This window comes from Neomonachus schauinslandi, chromosome 4, assembly GCF_002201575.2.
Source record: "Neomonachus schauinslandi chromosome 4, ASM220157v2, whole genome shotgun sequence".
In the NCBI taxonomy this organism is placed as follows: Eukaryota; Metazoa; Chordata; class Mammalia; order Carnivora; family Phocidae; genus Neomonachus; species Neomonachus schauinslandi.
In genome coordinates this window covers 140621069-140636732 of record NC_058406.1, presented here as the reverse complement: position 1 = coordinate 140636732, position 15664 = coordinate 140621069, and the positions used below count along the sequence as shown (strand labels likewise).

The 15664-nt window shown below is 35.1% G+C and overlaps 1 protein-coding gene across 1 annotated transcript in view; it reads right to left on the bottom strand.

The window, feature by feature from the left end:
- CNBD1 (cyclic nucleotide binding domain containing 1) overlaps positions 1-15664 on the bottom strand; it is a 328386-nt gene that overhangs the window by 91733 nt on the left and 220989 nt on the right. The window lies entirely within an intron of this gene.

Below are 15664 nucleotides of genomic sequence, written 5' to 3'. Positions count from 1 at the left end.
GAACCATGGTAATATATTACAATTAATAGATTTAAGATATTTTAAGAAAAATAGGATCAGAAAACTCCTTGAACTTTTTAAAATGTTACCTCCCTCTCAAAAATGCAATTTTGCTTATTTTATATAAGTAACTATATATATTATTAATTTTTATTTGTCTTTCCTCTGGATATGATGATGATTGCTCATAGAAGCTGGTTTGGAAAGAGAGATCATTATTAGGAAGAAGAGTTTTTTCCAGTATTTCTCCTACTCCACATTGTAACTCTACACAGTAGAAGAATTCAATAAATCAAGTTGGTTAAGAATAAGTTTCATAATATTTATCTAACCAACCTCCATGACATGAAAAGGCAAAAAACAACAACAAAAACTATATATATTCATAAGGACTTGAAGAAATTTCCCAGTGCAGGACGGACCTCATGTCTTAAAATATCTTTTAACCACACTTGAATTAGCTGAACAAAAGGCATTCAAAAGGAATTGAGAATACTAATAAGGGAAAGTTTACTCATTTTGGTACTGAGTTTTCAAAAGTTTAAAGTCCAAATACGAAGTTTGATTAAAGCAAACATGTTTGCGAATTCCTAGCTAAGAGTCTCCCGCTCTCTGGTTAAGCTAAAATCAACCATTTTAAAAGGACTTAAATGTTTCAAAGAGCTATAATTGGATGAATAAAGTCATATTGTCACTTGGATAATTCTTACTTGGCCTATAAAATTGAGTTTAAGTGTTACCTATTGACCAGGGAAGCCTTTGCAGACCTCTGCCTTGCTCCCATCCATCCTAATTAATGCCCCTCCTCTGTGATCTTTTTTCGCAGAATTTCTGTCATGACTGCATTTTCGGTGTCTGCCAACAGATTCTAACCTCTTGGAGAAGGATCTCTAACTGCTCTCAGTCCCTCCAGCCCAGAGCATATTGCCTGGATTACTTTAGGCATTTAGCAAATACTCGAATGAATGAAAATTGAATTAATGATCCTTATTGTATTTCTCTCCAAAGAATCTTATAAAACATTTGGGGAACAACTCATTTTTTTCCTTAGAATTCTGCCTATTGAGAAATAAGATAAAATTCCTGGATGGCCTATTTTCTTCTCTGTCCATTAGGTGGGAACTTAGGAAAATACCAGAAAGTTATGTGACTTTTAAGCCAGGTGGTTTAATTCATGGAATCCTCCTTATAAGGTCTAAATAGTCCCAGAGATAACATAACAAAAGCAATGAATAACCTTTTCACAACTTGTATTATATTAGGGCATCTTTGGAGATATGATTTTGCCTTTGAAGCAATTTTTCTTCCCATAAGGTACCAGGAGAAGTTATTTGAAGCCTAGGTCTCATAACATTTTTTTGAATATAGCTATAACCTGTGGAAGATAATCTACAAGTAACAGTGGATATTTATTTTAAGTTTTTAAAAAACTCAAATAAATAAATCTAGAGCTAAGTGGAAGGGATGAAAAGAAATTTATTTCATTTTATTTGGGGCACTAACCTTCCGTTGGAATAGTATTAATACTGACACTTCCTGTCAAATATTTGTAGAGATTTCATAAAGGGAGAATTTATAATTTCACATATTGTTGGTGATGGTTTTTAACAACCTTAAAACTTATTATTTGATATTTTTACTTAGTTCTTCTTACAAAAAAAAACACTAGGAAAATTCCATATCTCAAATTGTTTGTTCATATCCATAACATGCGTATTAAGACCAAGGCCAGGGCGCCTGGGTGACTCAGTCCGTTAAGCATCTGCCTTCAGCTCAGGTCATGATCCCAGGGTCCTGAGCAGGCAGAGGGAGAAGCAGCCTCCCCACTGAGCAAGGAGCCTGATGTGGGACTGGATCCCAGGACTCTGGGATCATGACCTAGCCAAAGGCAGATGTTTAATGGATTGAGCCACCCTGGCATACCCACCATATTGTTTTAAAAGTTAGTGAAGAAATAGAATGAGGGAAAATTGGGTAAGAAAAACAAGATGGAGGCAGAAATATATTAAATTACAAAACAAAATCTGTAAAATGTTATATATTTGCGAGGAGATAGTACTGGGCCAATGGACAATTTTTACTCCATTTTCTTTACTTAAAAAAATTAATATAATCAGTTACTTAATTTAGCAACTACAAGAGATTTTAAAAAATTACTTGACTGGAAGTCTCAATACCACTGAATATATTTTTCCCAGGAGTTCTCAAAAAAGGAAAACAATGTATTGTAAACACAACTAATTTTTTCACAAAACACATTATTTAAAATATTTTGTACCAGGTTATAACAAGAGTATTTCTAAGGATTTAAAAATCATTTCTACATGGGAAGATCAAAAGGATGGCATCTGGGTACATAACCATGGGATTCACTGATACAATCCAAAGGTAAGAGTTACTTTACCTGAAAGAATGAATGAATGACATCTAATTTCAGAGTATCATTCAACAAAAATTACTGTGTTCTTAGACAAATTTTGAACCAGTACTGTGTATTCAGGAATGCACTGGTTGGAAATTACCTGTACTACTGATTAATGCATACATTCATTCATCAAATATTTATTGAGTGACTATTTTGCCCAAGCACTGCAAGTTAGGCCATATTTCAGATTAAGAACCTAAGTGCATTAGAGTCAGCTCGGTTTTTGGGTGAGGTGAGGAGAGAAAAGACAGCTTGGAAAGCTGAAGACCTGAGACCAAATCATGCCTTAAGAAAGTGTTACGGTATCTACGCCTAGAGGTATATTAAGAAATTTAGAAAGGTGGTAAATTAAGAAATTTTTTACCTCTAAAAATAAATGGAAGCACCTACAACACAGAAAGAATGTGTTCTTCCTGACCTCAAATTACATAAAATTGAACATTTTAAAGTAGTTATCAAAAGCTTTATGGTCTATTAAAACAAAGAAAAAAAGTCTCAGTAAAGGTTTTAAAAAATATCTTCTCTTAAGAAATATAACTTCCAGGTAGATTTTCCAATATTTTATGGTTTTAAAATATATCCCTGGATAGCAAGGTGAAGTTTTGTTCATGGTTGTTAATAAAAGTTAATTAATCTTGGGCGCCTGGGTGGCTCAGTTGGTTAAGCGACTGCCTTCGGCTCAGGTCATGATCCCGGAGTCCCTGGATCGAGTCCCGCATCAGGCTCCCTGCTTGGCAGGGAGTCTGCTTCTCCCTCTGACCCTCCCCCCTCTCATGTGCTCTCTCTCATTCTCTCTCTCACAAATAAATAAATCAAATCTTTAAAAAAAAAAGTTAATTAATCTTGAAAGAAATCTATATAATTCATAATTTGAGCTTTAGCATTTTTGGCGTGTCCAAAGCAATTCTTTCTAATAATAATTAAATATCAAGAAGAGTTGTCTATTAATGTCACTATTTCTATTGTCTCCAATGAATAATTTATTATATATTACTTCATTCATTAACATTTAAAAACTCTTTGGCTATGCATTAAATACAATTGATTAAAAATTTCTACTTTAAAATATATCAACAATTTTTATGAAACATCATTTACCCCAAATTATATTCTAGCTTAAATCTTGATTAAAGTACTTAATGACTCAAAATATTTTTTTTCTGAAATTTTCACTGTGATTCCTAATGTTAAGCTAAACCACATTCTAATCCTAAATGTATAAATTTTAGTAAATTTTTAAATTTCATGGGAAAAATTATGGATATAAAACCGAATGATGATTTGACCCATTTCCTCTACAAAATACAAAGTTTGGGGCCAATATACCACTTAAGTAACTTTTATTATTTTACATGTTCTTTCTAACTTCTGGCTTATGAAAACTAAATACGATTATTGTCCCTATAATCACATTTTTCAATGTTCTAAAATAAACATTTCTGTATTATTTTCCTTTACTACTAAAAAACCACCTTAACCATCTTATTAGTGTTACTTTTACAAAATGTCACAGTATATTCTATGGACATTTAAAAGACAAAAATTTTCATTAAGCATTAAATCCAGGCCAGTGCCATGAAAAGGACATATCACATCAAGAAACATTCTGGTGGTAGATAACAGCATCACCATGCAGAACTGTTTTCACACTAGAAAAGATCATAAAAGGAAGACTGCTTTCTATGATGCATCATGTGAGCAGACATTCTAGATTATCCATAAAAGAACTGTATCAGTTAATGTTACATACTGCCTTTGTGAAGGCTTATTGATGATATGCATCAAAATACAGTTTCTTGGTATTGCAGAACTGCAGTTCTATTACTTAAGGAATTTTATTTTAATTTATTTTACTTTTATTTTATTTACTTTATTTTATTTTTGCTTGAAGAGCCAGCAAAGGGTAAGAGAAAACAAAACGTGGCTTCAGGTTCAAAAGCCCTGGTTCAACCCTTCACTAGAGTTAAACTAGTAAAGCTGAATTTCAGTCTTCAAAGACAAGAAAGTGATAGTCCTACAAAGCTACAAAGCTAAGATATATCTCTCAAATAATTAATGGTTGTAGAAGGAATTTACACATCATGAAACATTGTTACTCTAATATAAGGTATTTTTTAAAAGCTAATAAGAAAGAAGTTTCTTTCTCCTATGGCAGTATTTCCCCAGGTATGCTGCACAGAGCTGCTTCCTGAGGTGGGGAAAGAAAACACAGGGATGGGGCGCCTGGGTGGCTCAGTTGTTAAGCGTCTGCCTTCGGCTCAGGTCATGATCCCAGAGTCCTGGGATCGAGCCCCACATTGAGCCCCACATCGGGCTCCCTGCTCGGCGGGAAGCCTGCTTCTCCCTCTCTCACTCCCCCTGCTTGTGTTCCCCTCTCGCTGTGCCTCTCTCTGTCAAATAAATAAATAAAATCTTAAAAAAAAAGAAAACACAGGGATAACTTGTTTCAGAAGTCATTTAGTGTCTATGTAGTGTCCTACAGGAAATACTCAATGCATGCTGGCATTTTGAAGTCTTTGAATTTTCACACGTCTTTTTCCTCAGAAAACTCATTTCTGTTTGTTTGTTCTTTATATTTTTAATGTTAAACATTTATTAAGATTTATTGACTTCAAATTTCAGGGATCTCCAGATGCTGGCACGTATTAAGGTATTAGTGGTGTCCAGGGGTTTCTAATTGTTTAAAAAAAAAAGTACTTTAAAAAATAGCTTATAGCCACAGAAAGAATGAAGTACATGCTACAATGTGGATGAACCACAAGAACATGTGATGTGAAAGAAGCCAGACACAAGGGGTCACATATTGTATGGTTCTACTCATATGAATTTTCTGAAATAGGTAAATCGATAGAGACAGAAAACAGCCTAGCGTGGAGCCTGATGCAGGGCTCAGTCTTATGACCCTGAGATCATGACCTGAGCTGAAACCAAGAGTCCTATGCTTAACGGACTGAGCCACCCAGGCGCCCTTACCTCAAGTTTTAAAATTTTATTGAGATAAAATTCAGATTCCATGAAACTCACTCTTTTTAAAAATATACAGTCCATTAGGTTTTTTTTAGTATATTCAAAGAGATGTACAGTCAACTTCATAAGCTAATGTTAGAATATTTTCATTATCCCCAAAAGGAACTCATACTCATCAGCAGCCATGCCTCACGCCCCATTTGCCCAAGTTCCTGGCAACCACTAATTGTTGTCTCAAATGAATTTGCCTGTTGAAGAGATTTCATATCAATGAAATTATAAATATGCAATTTTTTGTAACTAGCTTCTTTCATTTAGCATAATGTTTTCAAGATTCATCCAGATCGTAGCGTGTACTTTATTCCCTAGTATTGCCAAGTAATATTCCATTATGAGGATATAGCACATTTTTAAAAATTCATTATATTTTGATGGAAATTTGGGCTGTTTCCATTTTGGGGCTATTGTGAATAAATCTACTATGGACATTTGTGTAGAATTTTTGAATGAATATATGTTTTCATTTGTTGGTATATCTGAGTAGAATTGCTCGGTCAAATGATAACTTTGTGTTTCACATTTGAGGAGCTGCCAAAATATTTTCCAAAGTGGCTTCACTATTTCACTATCCCATCATAAATGTCTGAGAGTTTCAACTTGCCTATATCTTAAAAAATGCTTATGATTGTCTATTTTTCATATTTAAATCATCCCACTGGGTAGGGAGTGGTATATAATTGTGGTTTTGATTTACAATCCTCTAATGACTGATATTGGGCATTTTAATATGCTTATTGGCCATTTATATATCATCTTTTGAAATGTATCTGTTCAGATAGTTTGCTCATTTTTCAATTTGGTTAATTGTCATTTTATTATTGAGCTGTAAGAGTTCTTCATAATCTGGATATGGGTCTCTTATCAGATATATGATTTGCAAAAACTTTCTCCCATTCCAAGGGTTACATTTTCATCTTTTTTGATTGTGCTCATTGATTGTGCTCATTTTTCCCTTCCTTCTCCTAATGTCCTCCATGCTATTCTTTATGTTCCACAAATAAGTGAAACCACATGATAATTGACTTTCTCTGCTTGACTTATTTCACTTAGCACAATCTCCTCCAGTCCCATCCATATTGATGTAAAAGTTGGGTATTCATCCTTTCTGATGGCTGAGTAATATTCCATTGTATATATGGACCACATCTTCTTTATCCATTCATCTGTTGAAGGGCGTCTTGGCTCTTTCCACAGTTTGGCTACTGCGGACATTGCTGCTATGAACATTGGGGTGCATATGGCCCTTCTTTTCACCACATCTGTGTCTTTGGGGTAAATACCCAGGAGTGCAATTGCTGGATCATAGGGTAGCTCTATTTTTAACTTTTTGAGGAACCTCCACACTGTTTTCCAAAGTGGCTGTACCAACTTGCATTCCCACCAACAGTGTAAGAGGGTTCCCCTTTCTCCACAACCTCTCCAACATTTGTTGTTTCTTTCCCTGTCCATTTTTGCCATTCTACCTGGTGTAAGGTGGTATCTCAATGTGGTTTTGATTTGAATTTCCCTGGTGGCTAATGATGATGAACATTTTTTAATGTGTCTGTTAGCCATTTGTATGTCTTCTTCAGAGAAGTGTCTGTTCATCTCTTCTGCCCACTTTTTGACTTGATTATTTGTTTTTTGGGTATTAAGTTGGAGAAGTTCTTTATAGATCTTGGATACCAGCCCTTTATCTGTAGTGTCATTTGCAAATATCTTCTCCCATTCTGTGGGTTGCCTCTTTGTTTTGTTGACTGTTTCCTTTGCTGTGCAGGAGCTTTTTATCTTGATGAAGTCCCAAAAGTTCATTTTTGCTTTTGTTTCACCTGCCTTTGGAGATGTACCTTGAAAGAAGTTGCTGTGGCCGATGTCGAAGAGGTTACTGCCTATGTTCTCCTCTAGGATTTTGATGGAACTTTTAAGAGGGAAGCAAACCTATTCTGCCAGCTCCAGTGGCTGTTAGTCTGCTGGTTTTAACAGTTACCATAACTGCAGGGCTGCTGCTTTTCAGGTTACTGCAGAGCTGTTATAGTGAGATGGGAAGAGCGTAGTCAATATGTTGTAAAACTCACTCCTCTTACCAAGATTCCACCATTTTTCTGGAATAAACACACCTGGATTGTTGTAGGTCTTTTCCAGAGTTCTGAAAAAGTTGATATTGACAGTTTTTGCTAGTCTGTTGATTCCATTTATGGATTTTTGGAGGTCCTTAGCCTGCCATTCCAAAAGTGCTTCTCTCATTTATTTATTTTTGCAGCTGTCTGTTTTAACATCCATTATCTGCAGCTGAACTCCGTGAACACTCTTTAGGAAATGTCATCCTAAAACACTGAAGAAAAGTTACTTTCAAAAGTCTTATTGCTTTTCAAATATTAAATTAACAGTGTCATTTTTTTTAGTTCTTATCTTGCATGTTGACATAGTGAGGTATCTTTTGCATGTGTTATCTGACCACTCTATCTGCATTACCTTGTCCAGCTTACTTAATATCTGTCTCTCAAGTTCCTCTTTTGTAAAATGAGGATTATAGCCACACATATCATAGAATTTTGAAAGTATTATGCAAGGTAGTACTTATAAATTATTTAGAGTAGTGCCAGATCAATAAATATTATATAAAATATATAATTACTCTATGAAAAATGCTGTTGGTGTACTGATAGGGATTGCATTAAATTTGTAGATTGCTTTGGGTAGAATAGACATTTTAACAATATTTGTTCTTCCAATCCATGAGCATGGAATGTCTTTCCATTTTTTTAATGTCCTCTTCAATTTCTTTCATCAGTATTTTATGGTTTTCAGAGAACAAGTCTTTCACCTGTTTGGTTAAGTTTACTTGTAGATGTTTTATTGTTTCTGGTACGATTGTAAATCGAATTGTATTCTTAACTTCTCTTCCTGCTGCTTCATTATCAGTGTATAGGGATGCAATAGATTTCTGTACATTGATTTTGTTATCCTGCAACTTTACTGAAATCATTTATCAGTTCTAGCAGTTTTTTGGTGGAGTCTTTAGAGTTTCCTACTTATAGCATCATGTGACCTGCAAATAGTGAGAGTTTTACTTCTTCCTTACCAATTTGGATGGCTTTTATTTCTTGTTGTTGTCTAATTTCTGTGGCTAGGACTTCCAACAATATGTTGAATGAAAGTGGTGGGAGTAGGTATCCTTGTCTTGTTCCAGACCTTACAGGAAAAGCTCTCAGTTTTGCACCATTGATTATGATGTTGGAGGTGGGTTTTTTATATAAGTCCTTTATTATGTTGAGGTATGTTCCCTCTAGACCTACTTTGCAGAGAGTTTTTATCATAAATGGATATTGTACTTTGTCATATGTTTTTTCTGCATCTATTGAAATGGTCAAGTGGCTTTTTTTTTTATCCTTTCTGTTATTGATGCGATGTATCACATTAATTGTTTTGTGAATATTGAACCACGCTTGCATCCCAGGAATAAATCCCCCTTAATCGTGGTGAATGATTTTTTAATGTATTAAGTTCAGTTTGCAAATATTTTGTTGAGGATTTTTGCATCTATATTCATCAGAGATATTGGTCTGTAGTTCTCTTTGTGTGTGTGTGTGTGTGTGGTGTCTTTATCTGGTTTTGGTATCACAGTGATATTGGCCTCATAAAATGAATTTGGAAGTTATCCTTCCTCTTTAATTTTTGGGAATAGTTTGAGAAGAATAGGTATTAACTCTTCTTTAAATGTTTGGGAGAATTCACCTGCGGAGCCATCTGGTCCTGGAATTTTATTTTGGGGGTTTTTGATCACTGATTCAAGTTCATTGCTGGTAATAGATCTGTTCAAATTTTCAATTTCTTTTTAGCTTCAATTTTGGTAGATTATGTTTCTAGGAATTTATCCATTTCTTCTAGGTTGTCCAATTTGTTGGCATGTAGGTTTTCATAATATTCTGTTACGGTTGTTTGTATTTCTGTGGTGCTGACTATTTTTTCTCCTCTTTCATTAGTAATTTTGTTTATTTGGGTCTTCTCTCTGTCTCTTTCTCTCTTTTGGTTAGTCTGGCTAGCGGTTTATCAATTTCTCCAAAGAAGACATACAGAACAGCAACAGACACATGAAAAGATGCTCAACATCACTCATCATCAGGGAAATGCAAATCAAAAATAATGAGGTATCACCTCATACCTGTTGGAATGGCTAAAATAAAAAAGCACCAGAAAAACAGTGTTGGTAAGGATGTGGAGAAAAAGGAACCCTCTTGCAGTGTTGGTGGGAATGCAAACCGGTGCAGCCACTGTGCAAAACAGTATGGATGTTCCTCAAAAAATTAAATTAGAACTACTCTATGATCCAATAATTGCACTACTGGGTATTTACCCCAAAATTACAAAAACACTAATTCAAGGGATACCCCTATGTTTATTGCAGCATTATTTACAATAGCGAAACTATTAAAGCAGCCTAACTGTCCACTGATAGATGAATGGATAAGGAAGATATAGTGTAATACATATTACACTATACACACACACACACACACACACATACACTATGGAATATTATTCAGCCATAAAAAAAGAATGAAATCTTGGCATTTCAAACAACATGGATAGAGCTAGAGAGTATAATGCTACCCGAAAAAAAGTCAGTCAGAGAAAGACAAATATCATCATTCCCTCACAGTAGAATTTAAGAAACAAAACAAATAAGCAAAGGAAAAAAAAAAAAAAGAAAGAGAGGCAAACCAAGAAACAGACTCTTAACTCTAGAGAACAAACTGATGGTTACTAGAGGGCAGGTAGGTGGGAGGACAGGTTAAATGGTGATGGGGATTAAGGAATGCACTTGTTGTGATGATGTTTGGGATGTTTGGGATTGTTGAATTACAACAATGGAATTGTCAAATATAACACTGTATTTTAACTAACTGGAATTAAAATAAAAACAAAAACAAAAAAATAAAACAATGAAAAAATAAAATACATAATTATTATTATCATCATTTAAAAAATTTCTAGCCCTTCTCTATTCCTGTGCTTTCTTTTTTCATAGAACATATTTCCTGAAATTATATTATGTTTTAATTTGATATTTGTTTATTTCCTGTTTTCTCACACTAGAAAATCAGTTCCAGTGATAGTCACTAGCAAACACTCAATGCATGGTTGTTAATTAAATGAATTTATGTTTATATTATTGCAGGAAATGGAAACCAGTTCTGTGTAATTTTCCTTCCTAAGCATTTACACAATACCACATTGCCTTTTTTGCACATATAACCAAAGTACATAAAAAGCTTTATTTAAAAATAACTCCTCATAATTGGACAAAACTGTCAACTCTTCTGAGATATGGCAATCCAAGAATTAGTCTAGAGAGGCTAGAATATATTAATTATATTCTGATTATTTTCTCATTAAAATCAGGGAGGTTTTTAAAAAAATATTAATTTCTAGATACTAAGTAGTACAATTATATAAAGCAACCTGAAAAGTAGTTGTTTTTGTTTTGTTTTAAGATTTATTTATTTATGTTAGAGAGAGAGAGCACACACACGAGCAAGGGGAGGGGCAGAGAGAGAGGGAAAGAGTCTTGTGCAGACTGCGCTGAGTGCAGATCCCAATGAGATCCATTTCATGACCCTGAGATCACGACCTAAGCTGAAACCAAGAGTTGGCCAGCTTGACCCACGGCACCACCAGGCACCCCAGTAGTTTTTTATTAATTGAAAATATTCCAATAACAGAAATGGAGAAAGTTATGAATATGGGGCTTCTATACTTACTAATACTCCTGTATCAAATGCTCAGAGCAGGTATTTGTTGTGCTTGGGTAGCACGCGTTCTGATCAGGTGTTGAATATTTCTAACATCATTTCTGGTAATAAGTTTCACTATTTAGAAAGTAAGATTCCATGGCAACATTAAAGAAATAAATATCATGGCAAGGGTTTCTGGTATTGCCATGTGATTCAAGTTTTTGTTTTTGTTGGCATTAATTTTCTCAAAGCCTTACAACCATCTCTTGGATAGGAAAAGAAAGAAATGGAACTGGGTCCTCACAATGCAGATAAAGACTTTAAAATGTTTCTGGCCAGATTTCAAGGACAAATCTTCATGAATCATAGGGAACACCACCTTAGTTGCAGTGAAAGTATATCCATACTTTAGGATCAATGCATGTTCTTCAAGGCATGTTTGCTTTTAAGAGAACCTTAATCTTTATGATAGGCCTAAATATTTGCCTATTTCTATTACAAGAGCATATTATTGGAATTATGGTTAATTTACTTATGGAAAAGATGCCCACTAAATTTTTTATGAGACTTGGCTACTGTGTTTTTATGTTACATGAAATTTAAACCACAACAGAAAAGAAAGTCTATATAGGCTGAAGAAATGTTAAAATTTAGTAACATAAAAATATTTTTCAGCATTAAAAATAAATACAAGAGTTTATTTAAATGAGGAACTATGGTGTTTTTGAGATACAACCTCATAAAAGGTGGGAGTAAAATGAAATAAAATGAAAGAAATAACCCCATAAAGAAAGGGGAACCCTCCTACACTGTTGGTGGGAATGCAAGCTGGTGCAGCCACTCTGGAAAACAGTATGGAGGTTCCTCAAAAAGTTGAAAATAGAGCTACCCTATGACTCAGCAATTGCACTACTGGGTATTTACCCCAAAGATGCAAATGTAGTGATCCGAAGGGGTACGTGCACCCCAATGTTTATAACAGCAATGTCCACAATAGCCAAGCTATGGAAAAAGCCAAGATGTCCATCAACAGATGAATGGATAAAAAAGATGTGGTATATATATACTGTGGAATATTATGCAGCCATCAAAAAAATGAAATCTTGCCATTTGCAACGATGTGGATAGAACTAGAGGGTATTATGCTAAGTGAAATAAGTCAATCAGAGAAAGACAAGGGTCATATGATCTCACTGATATGAGGAATTCTTAATCTCAGGAAACAAACTGAAGGTTGCTGGAGTGGTGGGGGGTGGGAGGGATGGGGTGGCTGGGTGATGGACATTGGGGAGGGTATGTGCCATGGTGAGCACTGTGAATTGTGTAAGACTGTTGAATCACAGACCTTTACCTCTGAAACAAATAATACATTATATGTTAAAAAAGAAGAAGAAGAAGAAGAAGATAGTAGGAAGGGGAAAATGAAGGGAGGGAAATCGGAGGGGGAGACAAACCATGAGAGACTATGGACTCTGAGAAACAAACTGAGGGTTCTAGAGGGGAGGGAGGTGGGGGGATGGGTTAACCTGCTGATGGGTATTTTTTTTTAGCCCTGTGATGGGTATTAAAGAGGGCATGTATTGAATGGAGCACTGGGTGTTACATGCAAATAATGAATCGTGGAACACTACCTCAAAAACTAATGATGTAACGTATGGTGACTAACATAATAAAATAAAATTTAAAAAAAAAGAAACAACCCCATAAGGCTTAATGGACTTCAAAAAGAAAACAGTAAAGATGATAAAGATATAAGAGAAAAAAATCCCTTATAGTAATTATTTCATGGAAATCTATCAAAGTTAATATAAAGGTAGACAGTAATAAAATTTTGATCTGGGATCTAATTCCATGTTAGCCACTAAATTGAATTCTGAAGTAAGTTAATTCTCTTAGCTTTCATGAGCTTTAGGTTGCCAATCATAAAAATGCCTGCTGCTCAGGCCATATTATAAGAGATCCAATGGAAAACTCTTGAAACCACTTGAATTAAGTAACACGTATCTTGGGCTATATATCTATAGAGCATACAGAGAGTGATTATTATATACAATATATAGCTTATATAGTATTTTATTACAGCAATATAGGTAATATTTAGACATAGTAATATGTCTAATAATATGGTAATATAAGTAATCTTATTATAGTAATTATGTTGTAGTGCCATTTTCACTTAAACTAGAGATACGTATATGTGTTAGCCAGTATTTAAAATCATAATACTGTTATCCTGTTAATACTTTATTGTTTAAGAAAGCTGAGTGAGATGCTGAGTGAGTAATGTGGTGTTTAGGAAGCTGCCTTAAATAACAAAGCTCCAAAGAACCTGCCAGAAGAGACCAGAAGGTGCAAAGGGCTATGTGGAATTGTAGGAGAGAAACCAGAGTCTTAGCCACAGATTGAAATCAGCAGCCTGGTGATGAGGGGCTACTAGGGGGAGTACTTTAAATAATAGCAGAGGGTGTGCTTTTTCATGTGTCTGTTGGCCAGCTCAATATCTCTCAGCATCAGGGAAATCCAAATCAAAACCTCAATGAGAGGGCGCCTGGGTGGCTCAGTTGGTTAAGCGACTGCTTTCGGCTCAGGTCATGATCCTGGAGTCCCGGGATCGAGTCCTGCATCGAGTCCTGCTGAGCAGGGAGCCTGCTTCTCCCTCTGACCCTCACTCCTCTCATGTGCTCTCTCTCTCTCATTCTCTCTGTCTCAAATAAATAAATAAAATCTTTAAAAAAAAAAAAAAAAAAAACCTCAATGAGATACCACCTCACACCAGTCAGAATGGCTAAAATTAACAAGTCAGGAAACGACAGATGTTGGCGGGGATGCGGAGAAAGGGGAACCCTCCTACACTGTTGGTGGGAATGCAAGCTGGTGCAGCCACTCTGGAAAACTGTATGGAGGTTCCTGAAAAAGTTGAAAATAGAGCTACCATATGATCCAGCAATTGCACTACTGGGTATTTACCCCAAAGATACAAAAGTAGGGATCCGAAGGGGTACGTGCACCCCGATGTTTATAGCAGCAATGTCCACAATAGCCAAACTGTGGAAAGAGCCAGATGTCCATCGACAGATGAATGGATAAAGAAGATGTGGTATATATATACAATGGAATATTATGCAGCCATCAAAAGGAATGAGATCTTGCCATTTGCAACGATGTGGATGGAACTGGAGGGTATTATGTTGAGCGAAATAAGTCAAACAGAGAAAGACATGTATCATATGATCATATGATATGAGGAATTCTTAATCTCAGGAAACAAACTGAGGGTTGCTGGAGTGGGGGGTGGGTGGGAGGGATGGGGTGACTGGGTGATAGACACTAGGGAGGGTATGTGCTCTGGTAAGCGCTGTGAATTGTGCAAGACTGTTGAATCTCAGATCTGTACCTCTGAAACAAATAATGCAATATATGTTAAGAAAAAAAAAAAGAAGAAGAAGAAGGTAGCGGGAGGGGAAGAATGAAGTGGGGGAAATCGGAGGGGTAGATGAACCATGAGAGACGATGGACTCTGAAAAACAAACTGAGGGTTCTAGAGGGGAGGGGGGTGGGAGGATGGGTTAGCCTGGTGGTGGGTATTGAGGAGGGCACATTTTGCATGGAGCACTGGGTGTTATGCACAAACAATGAATCATGGAACACTTCATCTAAAACTAATGATGTAATGTATGGGGATTAACATAACATAAGAATAAAAAAAATAGCAGAGGGGGTGAAGGACACACATGAGTAAAGAAAAGAGAGAAACACTTGGTTGCACCTGTTTTTTAAGTTGGATGAATGAAGAGATTTACAAAGGTCAGATATTTAATGAGTTGACTGCTTTGATAGTGAGACAGATCTGGACTGTCTGAATCAGATGTCTTAAAAACTCAAGAGAAGGATTCTGACACAGGTATATACAAAGACAGAGACTTCTACATTTTTTAATAAAGTGTTTGAAAATATGCTCTATTGAAATATGAATTAAAAAACCTTATTTAATATGAAAGATCAAAATAAAGTTGATATGCATTTGTCAAGGAATGAAAGTTCACATTTTAATAGTTAATCACCCAAGTTACAAGATACCATCAGAATACAGTTTTTGCTTTGAATTATAATTTTAAAACTTTTTTGAAAAAAACAAATATGTAGTTACAAAACTCTAACCCATGAATAGACCTTTATTGTGAAAAATTCAACACAAATATATGTAGAAGAAAGAGCTAATTCTTCACTGTCCCTCAATTCTCCCCTCCACCAAGGTAACAGTTTTTAAAATACATATTTTTTACTGTTTTGCTGGATCTACTTCTTGTACTTTTTACTATGAATTTTTATATATGTATATATGCAGATATATATGTAAATATAACTTCAGGCTTTCATAAATATGTGAAAATATAACCATATTATTTATATAACTCCACAATTGCTAAATTTTTATCTACTATCTTTAATAATTTTAGTAAGTTTCCATGTCAATATACAGAGAGATCTACTTCATTCT